Source organism: Eptesicus fuscus, chromosome 14 (assembly GCF_027574615.1).
Source record: "Eptesicus fuscus isolate TK198812 chromosome 14, DD_ASM_mEF_20220401, whole genome shotgun sequence".
In the NCBI taxonomy this organism is placed as follows: domain Eukaryota; kingdom Metazoa; phylum Chordata; class Mammalia; order Chiroptera; family Vespertilionidae; genus Eptesicus; species Eptesicus fuscus.
In genome coordinates, this window is record NC_072486.1 from 76,120,825 (window position 1) to 76,142,067 (window position 21,243).

The 21,243-nt window shown below is 41.8% G+C and overlaps 1 pseudogene; it reads right to left on the minus strand.

Moving 5' to 3' along the window:
* Positions 1-1,176: 1,176 nt before the first annotated feature.
* On the minus strand, positions 1,177-2,504 carry LOC129151479 (nuclear prelamin A recognition factor-like; annotated as a pseudogene).
* Positions 2,505-21,243: the final 18,739 nt, after the last annotated feature.

A 21,243-nucleotide genomic window follows, 5' to 3' on the forward strand; every position in this document is an offset into this window, starting at 1 on the left:
GTCCCAGTTATCAACCCAGATGGGTGCACAGGTGCAATAACACATGAATGAGGGCAATCTAACAGGCTGAGGGGTTCAAGAAGAATGTCACCGACATGGTAACAAAATCCAAGTGCTCTAGAAACCAACACCAGGCCGGTTACAGGCCTCACTTCACAGGAGAGCCCTAATGTGCACGGGGTGCTGGGCTCTGTGGTGGCTGCGTATCTTTCTGTGTAATTGTCTGTGGGCCAACTGCTCTCTTCCTTCTCTCTTAGGGCAAGCAGCATGTGAGGGCAGAGTGCACTGTCGAGGAAGGCAGAGGGCTGCCCGGAGCTGAGGGGAGTGGCCAGGTCCACGGGGTAAGAGGCAGACAGAGAGGACACTATCTCACCCAACTGTGGGGCAGGCTGGCCGGCCTTCATCTGCCTGACCCCACCCGGGGAGGGACTGAGCAAGGTGTCCACCTCTCCATTCTCCATCCTTCCATCTGTGACACCTGTCACCCTTGCCAGGACTCCCCCAAAGTGAGATCAGCTCAATCCCTGAATGTAAATGGGCATGGGGGGAGAGGGGAAGGGCTCCACTCCAGTGCCCCCTGATTCCCAGCGACAGGACCTAGTCTCAGGACAGTGGCCACAGCTGCAGAACAGATCTGTTACAAGAAAGGTTGGGAATGCAGACTTTCGTATGAGCCCCTATTCCAAAAGGTGGCAGTTTATTCACATTGTGGCAAAGACACCTTCACGAGTAACATAAGTGGGTGAAGTCAGGGCCAAACTGGGCCATTTCCTCATCCAATCTCTCTGAGGTGCATGGACAGAACCAAGTCTCAGCTCTTTGCAGGACACTTCCGAGTTTTTTTAAGCCTAAAGGACAGGCCATTTCTTTGAATGGGTCTGTCTCCATTCTTGTTCTTTGGGATTTTTTTCATTGTTGGATAAAAGGATACATACATTGGGGCAATACTCTCGAGATACAATATTCCAGTTGCACCCATGTGACTAAGATAGTGCCCCTCAGAGGGAGGGAGCCGGCAGATGGGGAGCCGAGAATTCTGAAAACCAAAGTGATGGCAGAAACACTAAGCCTTTCCTTCACACCTCTGACTCCCCTCCTCAGGCGGCCTGCAGGCCAGGCATCTGCTGGACCTTTACCACCTGATGTCCCAGCTACTGTCAGGCTGCTCTGGCCCTGCTAGGTGGTGTTCAGGACCACCTGGGCCCGGGGGGAGTCACACCCCCCCCCCCCCAGCCACTCCTGGTACAGCTCCTGCACATGGGCGCTGGTCTCCTGGGGCCACGCCAGGATGGCAGTGTAGATGCCTTCCATCTGCCACAGCAGTGCCCTGTCTGCATGCCCGTCATCCGCTGGGTCCTGGCCCCTGCTGCTTAAGCATGTCCGGCGCAGGCCAGGCCCTCCACAAAGTGGCAGGGGAACTTGCCCCTCTACAGCTTCAGGACCACGTTCTGGATGTTCCAAAAGCCGTAAGCAGCCTCAAAGCGTAGCAGAACCTCTCCGTCCCTTTCCAGGGTGACCTCCTGGACGTCTTTGTTCCTCAGGGTGCGGTAGGTGAGCACTCCCACATCCTCGTTGAACAGCTCCTTGGCCGTGTGCCTGAAGATGTGCACCAGGGACCCGTCAGAGCTGGCACCCTCGTGGAGCCTCACCTCCTCCTCCTTCACGTCTCCAAACAGAGTGTCCACAGTGGCAGCGTACATGGCAAAGTCACTTTGCTCCATTATCTGGACAATTTCACCTGAGGTTAACACACAGTCAGCACCCTGGGAACTATGCGAAGCTGTGGGAACATCTCCTCAGAGGGCCTTCAGTTTCTTGTCATAACACAGGACCACAATGACGTGGAAAATCTTGTCTGGGGACAGGTTCTGCCGTCTGGAGAAGTAATCCTGCACCAGACAGCCCATGATCTGCTGGAGAGACTTGGCCATGCAGAGGTGGGGCGTGATGGGGTGACCCAGCATGCACTCTGCATATGTACCCAGCCAGGGCAGGCAGAGGTCAGCATGGGTAGACGGGGCTCTTCCTCATGGTGCTGGCAGTACTGACTGCACAAATTCCTTCTGACTCTCCAGGATGCTGAAGTCCACAGCTATCATCATGCCAAAGACAGTGTGTCCCAAGGCTTTTGAGGAAGCCACAGAGCCTTCTGGATGCATCAGTGACACTGAGGCTGAATTTAGCAGCAAAATAAGGCAGATTGAGGACACACAGACACTGCCAGCACCTTGTGCTGTGTGGTATCACATTTCTTATTAAGGTTCAGAACATGGAGGAAGTCCTTGGCATTCTGCTGAGAAACTTGGACTCCTTCCTCTGCTGTCATACAACTGTCACACGCCAGGCAGTCACTCAGAAATATCTTGGCATCGGCCAGACTTATGGAATTCTCCCTTCTCTCCGTTCTCCTGAGCCGGACTGCGGACGTCAACTGCAGCATTCTCTTGGTCACTGGCTTTTGTTTTTTTACTACATTCCTTCTGTGTGCAGTGATCACACTTCATCTGGAGCAGGGCGGATGGGGGCCAGCACGCGAGACCTGGAGGAAGCAGGGGAGAGCAGTCACAGCTCCTTGTGGAACTCAAGGAAGGGGACGCACCAAGGTGCCCGAAACCAAGTTCCAGGAGGCTGGCGGTGCCATAGGGATCCTGCCAGCAGCGCTGGTCCATCGGTGACTAGCCCATTCCCCAGAGATTGAACCTGCAGGACTACTGAGGGAGGGAGTGGCTATCCCCCAGGCTGGTGTTCGTTCTGGTCGGCTTTATATATATATACATACATATATATATATAATATACACACACAGAATATATATATATATATACACACACACACACACATACATATATATAGGTATGTGTGTGTGTGTGTGTACATATATATATATATATATATATTCTGTTGATGATTTATATTATACTAGAGGCCCGGTGCACAAACTTCGTGCATGGGGTGGGAGGGGTCCCTCAGCCCATCCTGCATCCTCTCGCAATCTGGGACCACTGACTCCTAACTGCTTGCCTGCCTGCCTGCCTGATCTCCCCTAACCACTCTGCATACCTGCCTGATCGCCCCTAACTGCTCTGCCTGCCTGCCTGATCACCCCTAACTGCCTCTGCCTTGGCCCCTGCCACTGCAACTTCATCCAGAAGGACGTCCGGAATGACATCCGGAAGGTCCTTTGGCTATCCAGTCTAATTAGCATATTATGCTTTTATTATTATAGACTAGTGGCCCGGTGCATGAAATTTGTGCACAGAGGGGGGCTTCCCTCAGCCCAGCCTGCACCCTCTCCAATCAGGGACCCCGTGGGGGATGTCCAACTGCCCTGTGGGATCGGGCCTAAACCAGCAGTCGGACATCCCTCTCACAATCTGGGACCACTGGCTCCTAACTGCTCACCTGCCTGCCTGCCTGATGGCCCCTAACTGCCTCTGCCCACCTGCCTGATCACCCTTAACTGCCCTCCCCTGCTGGCCTGATCTCGCCCCCAACTTCCCTCCCCTGCTGGCCTGATCTCGCCCCCAACTGCCTTGCTTTGAAGGCCTGGTTGCCCCCAACTACCCTCCCCTGCTGGCCTGATCTTGCCCCCAACTGCCCTCCCCTGCAGGCCTGGTTGCCAGCCTGATCTTGCCCCCAACTGCCTTCCCCTGCCGGCCAATTTGGTTCTGATTGGTCGGTTTCTATTCCAGTCAGTGTCAAAAGCTCCGCCTCCTAGGCAGCCATTGGCTACTCACAGTTGACCCAGATTTGGTTCTGATTGATCAGTTTCTATGCCAGTCAGCATCAAAAGCTCTGCCTCCTAGGCAGCCATTGGCTCCTCACACTTCACCCAGATTTGGTTCTGATTGGTCGGTTTCTATGCCAATCAGCATCTCTGGGCCTATCAACAGGGCCTGATCAGAAAGGCGGGGCTGATCAGCAGCCTCAGTGGAGGCCTGGAGAGAAATGGAGGCATGGCTGCTGGCCAGACTGGGAGAGAAAGAGAGAGGCAAGTGCTGATCAAAAGCTGCCACAGAGGCAACGGATCAGTCCCTGCTTCTCTCTTCAGGCCTCTCTCTGGCCTTGATTCGCAGCAGCAGTCAGTGCTGGGGCACCATGCCTGCAGTGGAAGCAGTCAGCTGACTGCAGGACTGACTTCTGGTTGGTCAAGCCTCAGTCATTACCGGTTATTACGACCCAGAGTTTTTATATATTAGGATACATTACTGCCTTTAATTCTTACAACAACTCGATGATATTTGAGGTTCATTGCAACCCATTCAAGTGATCAGTTCTAGTATTGGTGATGGAGAAGGCAGTCTCCATGATACTTTGGATAAACTTCCTCTAAACTGTTCTACTTACACAGAAATTTCTTAGTCATATTCTAAGAAATTTTTTAAAACTCTTGCTGCTGATATAAAAGTCTTGATATTGCATTTTATCAGAGTCCATAATGTTAAGCTTATATCAAGGTAGGGCATATTATCCCAACAGCAAGTTCTTATCTACCAATTAATTATTACACAAGATTTTACTCTCTTTAAAAAATATATCATGATATACTCAAACATATAAAAATTACAGTATAACAAATACCATGTAACCACAACCCAGGATTAACAATATGCTGACAGCATTTTACTTTCAATCTTTTAAATTATTGTTAAGAAACTAATCATTCCATATTTTAAGTCCCCTTGTACACATCCCTGGTGTCTTTCTGCTCCCTCCTTTTTCATAGAATCATCCCCCACCCAACTTATCTGGGTTCCTATACATTATTATACATTATATCAGATTTTTATCAATATACTATATAGTATCATGCTGTACTTTGTGTATATATTTTATTTTTGAAACCCAAGACATTTTAACACTTAGAAATCAAGGTCAATAATCTCTGAGTACTTAAAAAGAATGTGGGTTCTCATATAGGTCAGGACCTATATGTGTTAGATCTCATACATATCTATTAGATCAAGCTTGTTAATTTAATTGTTCAAAACTTCTGTAATCTTGAAGTTCTTTGTCAGCTTATTTATTGGTTACTAAAGAAAAGGCATGTGCAAATATCTTGCCATAACTATGGATTAGTCAAATTGTCTTTATAGTTCTGTCAATTTTTACTTTAAATATATTTTTGCAAGATTTTGTCTTGCCTTATCTTGATATGCTGATATAAACTTGATATTATGGACTCTAATAAAATGTAATATCAAGAAGACCTTTATATCAGTAGCAGAGTTTTAAAAAATTTCTTAGAATTTGTACTGTATACGTAAAACAGTTTATTTGAAGTACTTTAGAGTCTGCCTTTTCCAATAAGAATTTCTTAAACATACACTTTTAGCAACCTTCAAATATATGACACAGTGTTGTTAACTATATTCACCATGCTGTGTATTAACATCTCCAGGACTTATTTAAATTATTACTATCATTTTGACCATCTTTGCCCTTTAAGTATTTAGTACTTAAATATTTAAATATGCTCCAAATATTGTGATGCCACCATACATAAAGTTTAATTTTCTTAGTTCATAGTGAAATATTCTTTTTATATCTATGTTGTATCTCTTTTCATCCCTCTTAATGTCAAATATCTCTTTTGTTTATTAATCAATAAGCATTCATTTGGCTAATATTTCTTGGTACATTTTTTTCCAAAAATGTATTTACCTTTCTTGGTCATCATACAATTTGTGTCTAGTAAAAATGTAATAAATCTACATAGTGTTTTCTTCCTTTCAATTTGAGTATCTCTCTTATACATGTGAATTTAATATTTTTATTTTTACAATGATTCCTGGTACATTTTATCTTATTTCTACCATCTTCTCTTGTGTTTTATTTTATTTTTTATCTTTATTGTTGAGAGTATTACAGATGTCTCCCTTTTTCCCTCCATTGCCCCCCTCCACCTGGTTCCAGCCCTTCCCCAGGTCTTCAACTTTCTGTGCCCATAGGTAAGATCTTTGGTTAATCTCTTCCCACGCCCTTTTCCCTCTGGGACTCATCAGTCTGTTCCATGTTTCCAGGACTCTGTATTTTTTTCATCAGTTTATTTTGTTCATTGGATTTCTTGTTCATTTATTTTGATTTTTAGATTTAATTGTTGATAGATATGTATTTATTGCCATTTTATTGTTCATATTTTCTTTTTCTTCTTCTTCTTCTTCTTCTTCTTCTTCTGCTTCTTCTTCTTCTTCTTCTTCTTCTTCTTCTTCTTCTTCCTCTTCTTCCTCTTCTTAAAGAATACCCTTCAACATTTCATGTAATACTGGTTTGGTGGTAATGAAGTCCTTTCGCTTTTTCTTATCTGTGAAGCTCTTTATCTGACCCTCAAGGGTCCCAAACAAGAGGAACCCAAAGAGTCCCACATCAAGACACAGCATAATTAAAATGCCAAAAGTTAAAGACAATGAATCTTAAAAGCAGCAAGAGAAAAGCAGTTAGTTACCTACAAGGGAGCGCCCATATGATTGTCAGCTGATTTCTCAACAGAAACTTTGCAGGCCAGAAGGGAGTGACAAGAAATATTCAAAGTGATGAATAGCAAGGACCTACAACCAAGATTATTCTACCCAGCAAAGCTATCATTTATAATTGAGGGTCAGATAAAGAGCTTCTTTTGTGTTTTATTTTTACAATGATTTTTCTATGCTTTATTTGCTTCTTTCATTTTCTGCCTTTGTACTGAATTAATTGACACATTTTTCTCCTTTTATTTCCCTTTATTGATTAAAATAGTGTTGTTACATTCTACACTATCATTAAAATTTTTCCCAGATTTGGATCACCCCCAGTACTTATAATAGTTCCTCACACCCTTGGGGATTAAAAAAAAAAAAAAAGTCATCTGTTTGGTGCTTGGAGACAAACTTAACACGTCTCTTGATACTTTAGAATTACAACAGCATAATATACAATTATCCCAAGCAAATGTACAAACTAATTCTTTGAATGTCTGGCAGCAATTTAAAAAGGACATGTAAGGATTTAATCCTTCTCATTGTGTAGAGGGCCTCCTGAGAAGGCACCTGAGCATTCTATATTGGTCCCTCTTACCCTTTAGGCCAAGAGAGACCCTCTTCTCACAATTCAATTGCTCACAGCTGTTGCATGAGCTCTCTGTTCATGTCGAGGTTGAAGTCTCGTGATGACGGGTGCCATGGATCTGTCTCTCACCCAGTGGGGCGAACTGTGCCTTCCCTGGAGAAGAAACCCAGGTTCCACAAGACATGTGATCAGTGCTGGGACCCCGCCAGCAGGCGAGGGGATCCCAAGGCAGGTGCTGGGTATGGAGGCCACGGGGGCATAGGCTACCAAGGAGACAAAACTGAACCTCACGTCACCCTGCTTGGCCCCGGAGGATGGCTGGTTAGCCAGAGACGGGTAAGATTTCTCAAGGAAGGAACAACCTAAGACTGGCACAGTCGCAGAGGGGCCATCAGGAGAGAATTTGGGGATCAACAGAGGTGGGGCACAGACCCTCACCCCCCCAACATTGCAGGGGCCTGAACCCTAGCCCCTTTTGAGGGAGGTCTCCTGCCCCCATGGCTGCTTCGTGCTTCCCATGCCCAGCTCAGATCAGGACCCAGGTGACCGACAGAGACTTGGCCGACAGCAGCTGCCCTCTCACGCTAAAAAGAATTGTTTGAGTTGTCTTGTACCCATGGTGTGGGGAAGTGGGTTTACGATATCTAAATCCAGCCTACCACCAGGAATTCTCAGGGCCTACTCAAGAAGGCAAATAATCCCTTCCATTAATATTTACAGGATAAAATAAGATTGTTGTTAGAGTAATAAATTTGACAGTAAAATAGTACTCAAGTTTTCAGGCAAATTTAAATTGGCTAGTTGAAACAAGCGAATATTCTAGAAAAATTAATTGTACTGGACAAAAAGGTGTTCCTAAAGTGTTAACTAAAATTTTTATTGGTACTTCATCTCATGATAAAATTGTGCACCATGTAATGAACCTAAAACAGTAATATTATAGTGCAAAAAAATTAAAATTTAAAAGCCATCAAGACTACATTATAAAATTTTCAAAAGCCTCCTACCATTTAAATCAAAAAAGGAGGGGATAGTAGAAGAATATCATGTAAGGAAAAATATCCTGTAAGTAAATTACATCTAGAAAATTAATACTTTAGAAAATTAATTGTAAGGCTAAAAGCAAGACACCCATGAAAACACACACAAGGTGTCAAAACAAGCCAGAGGAAAATCATTTGGGCAAAAAATGAAATAAGATCCCAAGTCAAATTAATGGAAAATATTCCTTTATTAACTTTTGGTCGAGAATATGTTTGTATATTTTCAGAAAACAACTCCAAGACCATGTGGATTCCAGCAACAGAGAGGAATCGACAGGACTATTCCAGCCATGAAGACAGAAGAGAAGCAGTCCAGAGATGGAAGACACTGATGTGGCCTTCCCATACTAGCAGTCAGCAGCTGTGCATCACTGCAGGTTGCCCAGGACCAAACCAGAGAGAGTCGGACCTGCATTACCACCATTTGTCCACCATCCAGAACTGTAATGTCAGTGCTGACATGTACACATAAGGAACTGTTGGACATTGAAATTGGGTCTCAAAAGAACTGTTGGCCCAGAAAGAAACTCACTACAGACCGATTAATTTGCCTGTCACCATAACCATTATTGCTTGTCTCATTTTTGGTTCTTATAAGTATATTTCTAATAGCACATGATCTCACTCATCTAGGGGAAATAATGAACAACATAGACTGATGAACAAGAACAGACTCAGAAACAAGGAGGCATGGATCAGACTGTCGGGTCTCAGAGGGAGGGGAGGGGAGGGTGGGGGTAAAGGGGAGAGATCAACCAAAGGACTTGTGTGCAAGCATATGAGCCTAACCAGCGGTTAAGGACAACATGGGGGTGGGGGCATGTGTGGGGAGGGGTGTGGGATGGGAATGGGGGGATGAGGATAAATATGTGATACCTTAATCAATAAAGAAATTTAAAAAAATAGTGTTGTTACAGTATAGCAAAAAGCTAGAAAAATTCCTAGACAGGAGAAATAGGGGAACTGAGGCAAGAAAATTAAACAAGGCCAAAACGTTTTGCAGACCACTTGTAGTAGGACCTTATCTTGAGAACAAATGGTTAAAACTTCTTCTCACTAGGGAATGCAGAAGAGGAGGGGGACGGGAAGAGGAAGAGAAGAAGGAATCTTAATGCAACTAGTAAATACATATCTTAAATCACCCTAAAACAAACTAAAAGACAGCAAAGAGGAGGGAGAAGGAGGAAGGAAGAGTCCAGTTTCATCTCAACGTACTGTTTAACAGAGAAGCCAGCAGTCTTGGCATTTAATTGCCAGGTGCTTCTCATAAATTCTGGGAAAGCCATAAAAAAGTAAAAGGGAGAGACTCCTTCAGAGTTAACCTGTACTAGGGTATCCAGCAAAAGAATTTTAAAATATATAGACAAAAGAGTATATAACCCCTTGAACCTCCACCAGACTCACTTTTTCAGACTAGCTATATTTGCTTCTTTCTTTTTCTGCCTTTGTACTGAATTTGTTCATCTTGTTTGGGACCCTCTTGAAGGTCAGATAAAAGATTCACAGACAGGAAAAAGCCCATCTGAGTCCCAGCTCAGCTGTAGTAGATTTGTTTGCCTTGTTTCTTTCATGACTTTGCTTTAACACAATACAATCAGAGTCACTCATATGAATTTGTTTCTATGAGACTAACAAGAATCAAGGTGGGGACAGCCCCTTCTGACTCAGGGGCCTGTCTGATAACATCTCTCTGGTTGTCTGTAAGAGATGCCTCTAACAGTTTTATGGATGAATTTGTTTTTATTTGTCCATCTCAGGACTGAAATAGTTCTATCAGTCTGAAAACCCATGTTTTGATAAATTATCTAAAGTTCTAGACCATTAAACTTGTTTGCTTTCTTTTTATTTTATTTTTTATTTAATTTATTGGGTGATATTGGCTAATAAAATTATACAAGTTTCAGGTATGCAATTCTACAATATATCATCTGTATACTGCATTGTATGTTTTCCATAGACCTGGAGAGTATTATGCTAAGCCAAACTTGTTTTCAAACATGTTTCTCTCTCCAATTCTCTATTTGTTCTTTTGGAACTTGTATATAAGTCTTCTCACTTCATATTTTCATATCTTTTAATTTCTTCTTATTTCCTAGCTCTTCATTTTTCTGTATTGTATCCTAAATATTTCACTCTCTTCAACTATATTTAGTCTTTTCTTCATCATATATGCTATGATTTTAATTTTAAAAACTATATTTTTTCAATTTCTGGAATTTATATTTTAGTATTTTTTAAATGTCCTACTCTTTTTCCATATGTCTTATTTTGTTTCTATTCCTCCTTATTTTCTCTAACATATGGAAAATGGTCCTTTGGTCATTTCATTAAAATTGTTCATGGCATGTTAATCAAGCTATTTTGTGCATCTACTTACTCTCCAGTCATTTCCTCCTATTATGTACAATTATTTTGCCATTCTTCTTTGTGACACTACTTCCGGTGGAGTCTACTTGTGCTAGGTTGTGGAGAAGTTTCCACAGGATGATTTTTCATATACCTCTACTGGATCCTCATTTTTTCCACCAGCTTTACGTGTGCTTATTTTTTAAATGATAATTGCTAAAATGCATGAAAACTGCAAATTTGAACTTTACACTCAAGTTTAGCAATTCAGATTTGGAGTTGTGATTTCTCAAGGGTGGTTCTTCTCTAACCATACCACTGGAGCACTTCCAAGTCTGTGACTAGACAAATGTGATGGTGCTGAACTTTATGGAAGGAGTTCATTTTCAGCCCTCTGCCAAACACAGGCCTAGGTTTCTTCTCTAGTTTGTGTCAGGTTGGAACTTTAGCCGCTACAGCATATGCCTATTCAGTTTCAGCTTTCCTCACTTGTAACTGTAGCTTTAGAATCCTTGATTTCTGGCTCCTAGGGCCTTTCCTTGTTATTTTTAAAGTTGACATGTGTTTTTGAAAGTTTGTTGTTAAATGTGTTTTACATAGGAGTGGGATTTTCTACATTAGTTTAGCACACTAGATTGACCAGAAATCTAATATACTTTTCTTTGTCCTTGAAATTCAGTAACTTACATAAATCTTATCTGGATATGGTTATTTCTATTAGGTTTTCCTAAAACACAATTAGCTTTATTGATTTTCCTTACATTTAGTAAATGCGCTGCTATGAATTTGAATGTTGATTGTGTTAACTAGCTCCATTCCCTCCTTAAGAATTTCATTTGACATATGTTGTACTTGTTTTTGAAATTGCCTTACATGCCATCTTTCAGATGGCAACCACCTCTTTATGAGACTCTCTTTCCAGCTTTTCCTCGGTAACCTTGAATGGTTTTCTGCTATGTCAGTTTTGCCTCTAAGGCAAGAGCAGACAATTATTGTGTAAATATATTGAAGCATTCAGTTTGTTAAGAGGTCAATTTTTCCAAATATTCTAAAGATTCAATGAAATCCAATTAAAATCTTAGTACACTTTTTTATGGAACTTGAAAAGCTGGTTCTGAAATTATATGGTTACTAGAGGCCCAGTGCATGAAATTCTGGCCTATGCCCTCTTGCAATCCAGGACCCGTTGGGGAATGTTGGACTGTCAGCAGGGATTGGGCCTAAACCAGCAGTCGGACATCCCCCAAGGGATGTAGCAGTGTTCTAAGCAGCAGGTGGCCAGGGAGGAGCCAGAACTGGGACCAGGTGCTGCGCCACTTATGCTCATCCCAGCCCACTGCGCCTGCTGCCACAGCTCGGTAGTTCTACTGCGGAGTCAAGAGAGGCTCTCACTGCTGCAGCTGCGCTCGCCCAACTGCTGTGCATTCCCTGTGGGAGCACACTGACCACCGGGGGCAGCTCATGCCTTGACCGTCTGCCCCCTTGTGGTCAGTGCACATCATAGTGACTGGTTGACTGGTTGTTCCAGTTGTTCTGTCGTAATGGTCGCTTAACCCTTTGCACTCACTTGCTTTTTTCTCGATTCCTTTATTCTAATGCTAACCGTGTCGAGTCACACTCGACATCCAAGTGCAAAAGGTTAAGCTTTTATATACAGTATATAGATGTAAAGGACCCAGAGAATAAAAATATATATATATTTTGAACTGCAATGTTGGAGAATTTGCAGTATCACATTTAAGATTTACTAAAAGCTACAGTAAATGCTGGTAGTTTGGTACTGATGCAAGAGAAAATAAATAGGTCAAGAGAAAAGAATAGAGTCCATAAATAAGCACACACATAAGTTCAATAGTTTTGACCAATTCAATGGGGAAGATGGTGATCTTTTCAATATTATTCTGAAGTATCAACTTATCTAAGACAACCTTGACACTTAACTAATATTATATACAAAAATTAATTGTGATGTACCATAACTTTAATTTGCAGTCTAAAATTTAAAGCCTTTAAGATAATTTTTCCAAGAACTTAGGATGAGTTGTGATTCATTAGGCAGGATGCAACAAGCACTAACTTGCAGTCTTCCTGGGGCATAAAGGTTGAATTGCTTTCGGGTCTCCTGGAGTTGGGATAAGTCTGGTCATACATTTCAGTTGCTAGAATACTAGCTTTCTACATGCATTAATTATCAAGCTTATCCTATCTAATAAAAGAGTAATATGCAAATTTACCATAACTCCAACACACAAGATGGCCGTCCTCATGTGGTCAAAGATGGCTGCCTCCATGTGGACACAAGATGGCCACCACAAGATGGCTGGCAGGGGAAGGCAGTTGTGGGCAATCAAGCCAGCAGGGGAGGGCAGTTGGGAGAAACCAGCCCTGCAGGGGAGGGCAGTTGAGAGCAATCAGGCTGGTAGGGGAGGGCAGTTAGCGGTTAACAGGCTTGCAGGGCCGGACCTTTAGGGGTGACCAGGCCTGCAGGGGAGGGCAGTTGGGGGGGACCAGGCCAGCAAGGGAGGGCAGTTAGGGGCAACCAGGCTGGCAAGTGAGGGCAGTTAGGGGTTACCGGGCCAGCAGGGGAGGGCAAATGGGGGCAACCAGGCCTGCAGGGGAGGGCAGTTAGGGGCAATTGGGCTGGCAAGGGAGCAGTTAGGCATTGATCATACTGGCCGGGGAGTGGTTAGGGGTGATCAGGCTGGGAGGCAGAAGTGGTTAAGGGCAATCAGGCAGGAAGGCAGGTGAGAGGTTGTGAGCCAGCAGTCCTGGATTGTGAGAGGAATCCCAGATTGGAGAGGGTTCAGGCTGGGCTGAGGGACACCCCCTCCTCAGTGCACGAATTTTGTGCACCAGGCCTCTAGTTAACTATAAAACCACAGCTCAAATTTGTTAACTTCTTGAGTTCCTCATCAATAGCATGATAATAAGAGGATGCAGGAAGGCAAGAGAGGAAACTACAAGTGTTCTTAGAGCTAAAATCTAGAACTTGCATAATATCATTTCCACCAAAATCTATGTCGAAACATTTAGAAGGCCAGCCCAGATTCAAGACAGAGAAGAGACAGACTTTATCCTCTGACAGGAGAAGCAGCAACCACACATCACAGAGGGGCATGTGCTCTGAAAAGTAGGATTGTTGGGAGTCACAGTTACAGCAATCTAACAATCTAACACAACCAACATATAGGAATGACAATAACTGCTCCAAGCAACAACAGGGATAAACCTCACAAACATAACGTTGAGTGAAAAAAGAAACTCACAAAATTAATATACATGATGTACCATTTCTATGATTTACAAAAATCTACAAAACTAATACATGGTGTTAGAAGTCAAGAGAGAGGCCAAGGAACATTTCTGTGGCATCATTAATGTTTTATTTCTTAACCAATGCAGTGGTCCCATGGGAATGTTCACTTTGTGATCATTTATTGTTTTGTTCTTTGATTAATTAAATTTTCTATGTTTGTTATACTTCAAAAGAATTTCTTTGTAATCCTCAATTGAGACAGAGATAGAGAAACAGTGAGAGAGAGAGAGAGAGAGAGAGAGAGAGAGAGAGAGAGAGAGAGAGATGGAAGAAAGAAATATGGATCAATTGCCTTCTGTACGTGCTCTGACCAGGGATCAAATCCATAACCCAGGTATGTGCCCTCACTGGGAATCAAACCAGCAATCTTTGGTTACATAAGACAATGCTTAACCATCTGAACCACTCTGGTTTGGCAAAAGAACTTTTAAAATCAGAATAAAAACAAAAGAATTTAAAAATAATGCATGTAAATTTTCCTTAATTCAATCCTTATTTACCTGGGCAGTATTTGATGCCTTTCCTATAATATGTGCTGAGGAGTGAGAATTATCCTAACATGTGGTCTATCTTTGAGAATGACCCATGTGTACTTGAAAAGAATGTATATTCTGCAGCTTTGGAGTGAAATGTTCTATAAATGTCAATTAAATCCATCTGATCCAGTGTGTCATTTAGAGTCACTTTTTCTTGTTAATTTTTTGTCTGAGATATCTAGTCAGTGAAGTCAGTGGGTGTTAAAGTCCCCTACTATGACTGTATTGCTGTTGATCTCTCCCTAAAGTCCTCTAGAAGTTTTTTATATATGTAGGTGCTCCTATATTGAGAGCATATATGTTTACCAGGGTTATATCCTCTTATTGGATCGATCCTTTTATTATTATGTAGTGACCTTCATTGTCTCTTGTGATGGCCTTCATTTTGAAGTCTATTTTGCCAGCTATGAGTATTGCTACCCCAGCTTTTTGTTTGTTTCCATTTGCATGGAAAATTTTTCCATCCCGTCATGCTAATCATCTTTCAGTCTTTTGTTCTGAGGTTGATCTCTTCTAAACAGCATATAGTTGGGTCATGTATTCATATCCATTCAGCTACCTTATATCTTTTGATTGGAGCATTTAATCCATATACATTTAAGGTTATTATTGATAGGTATTTATTTGTTGCCATTTTAATTCTTTATGCCTATGTTTCTCTCTTTATTGCTCCTTCTCATTACAGCAGTCACAGTAGCATTTTTTTCAGTGTTGGTTTGGTGGTGACAAACTCCTTTAGCCTTTTTTTTTCTGGGAAGCTCTTTATTACACCATCTATTTTTAATGGTAGCATTGCTATACATGGTAAGCTTGGTTTCAGATACTTGCTTTTCATTACCTTGAATACCTTATGCCATTCCTTTCTGGCTTGTAGAGTTTCTGATGAAAAATCAACTGACAACCTTATGGGAGCTCCTTTGTAGGTAACAAATTGATTTTCTCTTGCTGTCTTTAAGATTCTCTCTTTGTCTTTAATTTTTGGCATTTTAATTATGATGTGTCTGGGTATGGGCCTATTTGGGTTCTTCTTGCTTGGGACTCTCTGTGCCTCCTGAACTTGTGTGAGTTTTTTCTTCACCAGGTTAGGGAAGCTTTCTGCCATTATTTCTTCAAACAGGTTCTCTATCCTTTGCTCACTTTCTTCCCCTTCTGGTACTTCTATGATGTGCATATTGTTATGTTTCAAATTGTCCCATAGATCCATTAAGTTGTCTTCCTTTTTTTTAATTAATTTTTTTTTTTTTTGGTTCTCTGAGTGTTTTGTCATATCCTGTCTTCTAATTAACTGATCAGATCCTTGGCTTACCCTAATCTGCTGTGTAGTCCTTCCACTGTGTTCTATATTAGTGTTATGTCATTCTTCATAGTTACTATATCTTTTCTCATGCTCTTGAGCATCCTTACCATCAATATTCTAAACTCTGTGTCCAATAAATTTCTTTTCTCCATTTTATTTAGCTCTTCTTCTGGAGAATTCTCTTGTCCTTTGGAAAGGACCAAGATGTGTGCTAAGGTCTGCTTTTCTTAGCCCTAGGCCCAGAAGCAGATCAGGCAAAAACTCAAAGCCTCCAGAGACCTGCTTTTGCCTGTAGTCGGATTGTTATTCAGTCTTGATTAACCTCAGATTATCAACCACAGCAAGGCATAGAGTCCCCAGAGTGAGGCAAGAGATTTTCTAACATGGTGGGACAATTGCTTCCAAAAGAGTGCCTGCATTTTCAGTAGTCTCTCCCTGGAGGATAGCAACCCTGCTGCTTTTTACAGCTAGATGTTATGTGGGCACCTTTCTCAGTTTTGGTGGCAGCATAGGAAGAATCACAAGTTCGGTCCTGGACAAAATTTGTGATGCCTATTAGTCACCCAAGTGGACATGACTAGAAGTAATTGGATATTTACCACTCTGAACTTCAGAGAAGATGTCCAGACTAGAAATATAAATTTAGGATTGGCCAGAGCATAGGTGGTATTCAAAAACATAAGATAGGATGGAATTACAAAGGGCATTATTGTAGAAGAGGTCCAAAGATTCAGAGCTTTCCAAGGTTTAGATGAGGAGAAACCAGCAGATGAAACTGAGAGAGTCATAGTGAATACAATACCATGGAGATGCACCACCCAAATTCCCCCCAAGGAAGGACTTGCTACTTGCTTCACAGTTTAAGGAAGTATGTCAGCTACTTTAGGGTGAGTTTCAAAAGCATGCCCTCCTCTGAAAAGCCTGCTTGAGAAAACAATGTTTTTTTGTATTAGAAGCTATTCTGGTAATTTTGAATTAAGTGGTCCTATATTTAGTAACATTGAGAGAACTATCAGCTGAAGAGACTTAACACCCCATAATCAAATTCAGCTTTCATACATTTTTGAATTGTAACGTCTTTAAAGAGCATTTTAATTCAGGTAAGTTATACATTTTATATCTAAACTAGAGGCCCAGCGCACAAAATTCATGTAGGAGGTGTATGTGTGTGTCCAGCCTGCACCCTCTCCAATCTGGGACCCCCTCGAGGGATGTCCAACTGCCCATTTAGGCCTGATCCCGGACATCCCTCTCAAAATCCAGGACTGCTGGCTCCCAAATGCTCGCCTGCCTGCCTGCCTGATTGCCCCTAACCGCTTCTGCCTGCCAGCCTGATTACCCCCTAACTGCTCCCCTGCCAGCCTGATCGATGCCTAACTGCTCCCCTGCCAGCCCAATTGCCCCTAACTGCCCTCTCCTGCTGGTCTGGTCACCCCTAACTTCCCTCCCTTGCCAGCCTGGTTGCCCCTAACTGTCCTCCCCTGCAGGCCTGGTTCCCCCCAACTGCCCTCCCCTGCAGGCCTGGTTCCCCCCAACTGCCCTCCCCTGCAGGCCTGGGTCCCCCCCAACTGTCCTCCCCTGCAGGCCTGGTCTCCCCCAACTGCCCTCCTCTGCCGACCCAGTCACCCCTAACTCCCCTCCCCTGCTGGCCTGATCGCCCACAACTGCCCTCTCCTGCTGGCCATCTTGTGGCAGCCATCTTGTGTCCACATGGGGGCAGCCATCTTTGACCACATGGGGGCAGCCATCTTGTGTGTTTGAGTGATGGTCAATTTGCATATTACTCTTTTATTAGATAGTGTTAACAACTACAAGGTCGGGCAAAAGTCAGTTTACAACTGTGAGTATGCAAAACACAGACTTTATTTTTGTATTATTATTTCTTAATTATTGTATGATTTTCCATATAAACAACTGTAAACCTACTCTTTTTTTATTTTAATCCTCACCTGAGAATATGTTTTCATTGATTTTTAGAGAGAGAGAAAGGAAGAGAAACATTGATGTGAGAAAGAAATATCAATCAGTTGCCTCCCTTATAAACCCTGACTGGGGATTCAACCTGCAACCTAGGTATGTGCACTGACCAGGAATAAAACCCACAACCTTTTGGTGCACAGGATGATGCTCCAACTAACTGAGCCACCTATCTGGGGCTGTTAACTTACTTTTGTCCCACCCTATGTAAGTGCTTCCTTAAATATTTGGAAGTTTCTATCATGTCCTTGGTCATACACTTATAGCAACAGAGACAAAAATACACATAAAGACAACTTCAAGTGGCTTATTTTACCCAATTTCAGCTCTTGGATAATTTTTTTATCTTTCCAATAGACAACAAGCTTTTTGCAGTCAAGGACCATGCATCTTTGTATCTACTAGTATAGTATTTAAGCATGTGCTAGTTTTTAGTATGTGTTCAATAAACCCTTGATAAATTAATGAATTAATGTCTCACAGAAAGAGCTAATGAGGAAAACAGTAAAAATAAATAATTTTACCTTCCCTTCCTTCTTTTATGATAGAAATGCCAATAGAGAATGAAATGACAGAAAAGAAAGAGAAGGGAGTGGGAGGCATCTAGATAATACACAATTAAATAATAGCTTATTGTATGATTGTCTCTCACATTTGCTCATTTACATAAAAGCCTGAAGTGTGGTGTGGTCAAATGATTTGTGTAATGGAGCATAGATTTCTTTATCACCAGTGTATGTACCATCCACCAGTTCCCAACCACATTCATTGGACCATTTCGTTTTGTTCCCTTTGAACAACTGTGTTTCACATTTATAACATTTATAACATTTGTATATTAATTGAAGTTATGTGTTTTTAAGTGATCCTTTCTACTCCTCACATTTCTTAGCATTTAAAATATATTAGTTACCATGGATACAATGTCATCAAATAAGGGCAAACCTTGGTGACATCCATAAGTGAAATATGAAATCAATTAATACAATGGATGTGCAATTTGTAATAGTTACTTAGAAATAGTTAGCTTATCTAATGTGAAATAAATATGATAGAATGGGGGGAGGGTGTGGTCAGCCATAAGACATTTTTTCTTCCACAATCTCACATGAGTTCTATCATCAGTCACCCTGGTAAAATTTATGGTTATTTTGGAAACATTTTGCCCCCTAACTCATCTTTAAAAATGGTCTATAGTTTTAGTTATCCTCAGAAAAGAGGAGAAATGAAATAAGACAATCCATAGACTATGCACTGCTTTTCCATTCTAGGATCTTTGCCTCCTTCCAGGTATTTTTACACAGAAGTGCTAATTTCTCCATCCATTGATTCCAGAGATTACTCTGAAGCAGCTAATGAGAAGTCACAAGATAGGCAACCACTCAGGAAGCTCTCTCTATAAAAGTATTACCTCTCAACCTGTGGTTTTCTGTACATGAAATTTCACCATTTACTTCCACTTGTTAAGCACTGTCTTCTCTATAAGACCTCTTTAAAATTGTAGATTTGAATTTCAGAAAATTGAGATTAGAACACATCTTAGAGATCCTCATATTTTATAGATGAGAAAAATGGAATCCCTAAGTGAGAAAGTGGCTTCTCCAATATCAAATATCAAGTAAAGAATGGTGTTAAATGAGAATCCCTATCTCCTAACTCACCATAAGAACCCTGGAGCACTAGAAGCCTGAAAGAAGGCCATGGGAATGGGAAAACATGGGTACATGTAGTTTACTTGGGATGTGATCCTAGTGAACAGAAGTGAACCAGGGAGAGTAAAACAGGAAAGAAAAGAAAGCCAACACAACAATGCTTTGTGAATGGCTTAATATGGAATACTAGTCAACAGTGGGGAAAAAATCTGCCATTAACACCTACAACAAATAGGTGAACCCCACTGGCACACTATGGAGTGTAAGAAGCCAGACTCAAATCAAATTATACAGCATGAATCTACTTATATAAAATTTGAAAACAGAGGACACTAGCTAGCCTTCTGAGGTGATCAAACTATTCTATAGCTTAAACTTGGTGGTGGCTGCATGGATGTGTACATATGTAAAAGTTTATAAAGTTGTATCTTTAAGATTTGTGAAGTTTTATGTAAGTTGTGCCTCATTTTTTTTATTACATTAGGGTGCAATGCCATTATTAGATCCATTATAAGAGAGAGCTCTGCAAAAACCTCACAGAAACTTTGTTCTAAGAATGTTGTTGAAAATTCTGCTCGGTATTCTACAGTGTCCTCTTTAAGGGGACCCAGAGGGAAAATCTGTCTTAGTGGCAGGAAGAGCTTTGCTTTTGCTGAGCAATTGGCTTGTTTTACTGTTATGGCCATTCTAAGACATGGAGTCAATCATGCTTTGCCTTTAGTGCTGGTTACCGAGAGCATATAGTTTAATGTGTGCTCCATCTCCAGTGAATAGTCCTCATTAATATTCCTCACCCTTACTGTTATTGCCTCATTTAATCTTTACTACCTTAAATGTATTATATATTGTATTTTTAACTATCTTAAAACATTTTTAAAATAAGCTGATGAAGATAAATAACTGGATATATAAATATATTCAGATACTTACAACAGTGCTTGGTTTCCATTTGCTTCTATCACATATTGCCCCCATCACCTTCTGAATTTGAAAGAATTGCATATGGCTTAAAGGCAGGCAGGAATAACTGACAGTTGCCAGTTTTGATACCACCCCCTCTCTATCATGGGAGTCTTCTTAGAGTACAAAATATCAGAGAACCTTGGTTATTCCCAAGGACACGGATGATGGTGAAATCAAAGACAAATGTGAGTACTCCCATTCCCAACACTCTAGGAGCCTCCAGTAACAATTACTATATGTTTTAGTGACTCAAATTAAAAGCAAGTTACATCAGATTACTCCTTAATAATCTTCTATCTATAAAATTATTTTGGGTCCGTAAGTAAACCAGATACTTTATTGTTTCTTCTTCCAAAATATGACATCCACTTCATAAGCCTCCACTCAGCTAGATGCTGCCATACACCACAGGCTAATTGCCTCCTGCAAGTGTCCATGAAGTAACTATCACCTAATTCTAGACAGACTTAGACTTCATTTACAAGGCACCAGTCATCTTTGAAGCCAAAAAATATATATAAAAACTGAAATATAGTCTTTTATTATCAACTAGAGGCCCGTTGCAGGAAGATTCCTGCAATAGCGCTTCCTTCGGCGGTCTCTGCCACCCCGCCTGCTTCCCTCCCTTCTTGGTCACCCTGCCTGCTTTCCTCCCATCTCCCCCACCCTGCCTGCTTCCCTCCTTTCTCTCCCCCCGCCCCACCCCCTTGCTTCCCTCCCTTCTCCCCCGCCCCACTTGCTTGCTTCTCCACAGCTTCGCTCCCTTCTGCAGTGCTTGGCTTCCTTCTACGCTGTCTTCAGTCTTTGCTCTGTGCCTGGATATGCAAATTAATCGCCATCTTGGTTGGGGTAATTTGCATACTCACTCCTGAGTGGCTGGTGGGCGTGGTGGATATACAGTCAATTTGCATGTTTCTCTTTTATTAGATAGGATTATCTAAATGTAATAAACTATTAATCCATGTGTTTAATAACACTCTTTCCCTGAGCTATCTTAGTTACTTCTGTATCTCTAGAGCCTGGCACAGTGGGTGCTCAATAAATAATTGTTAAATATTTTTGCAATGCC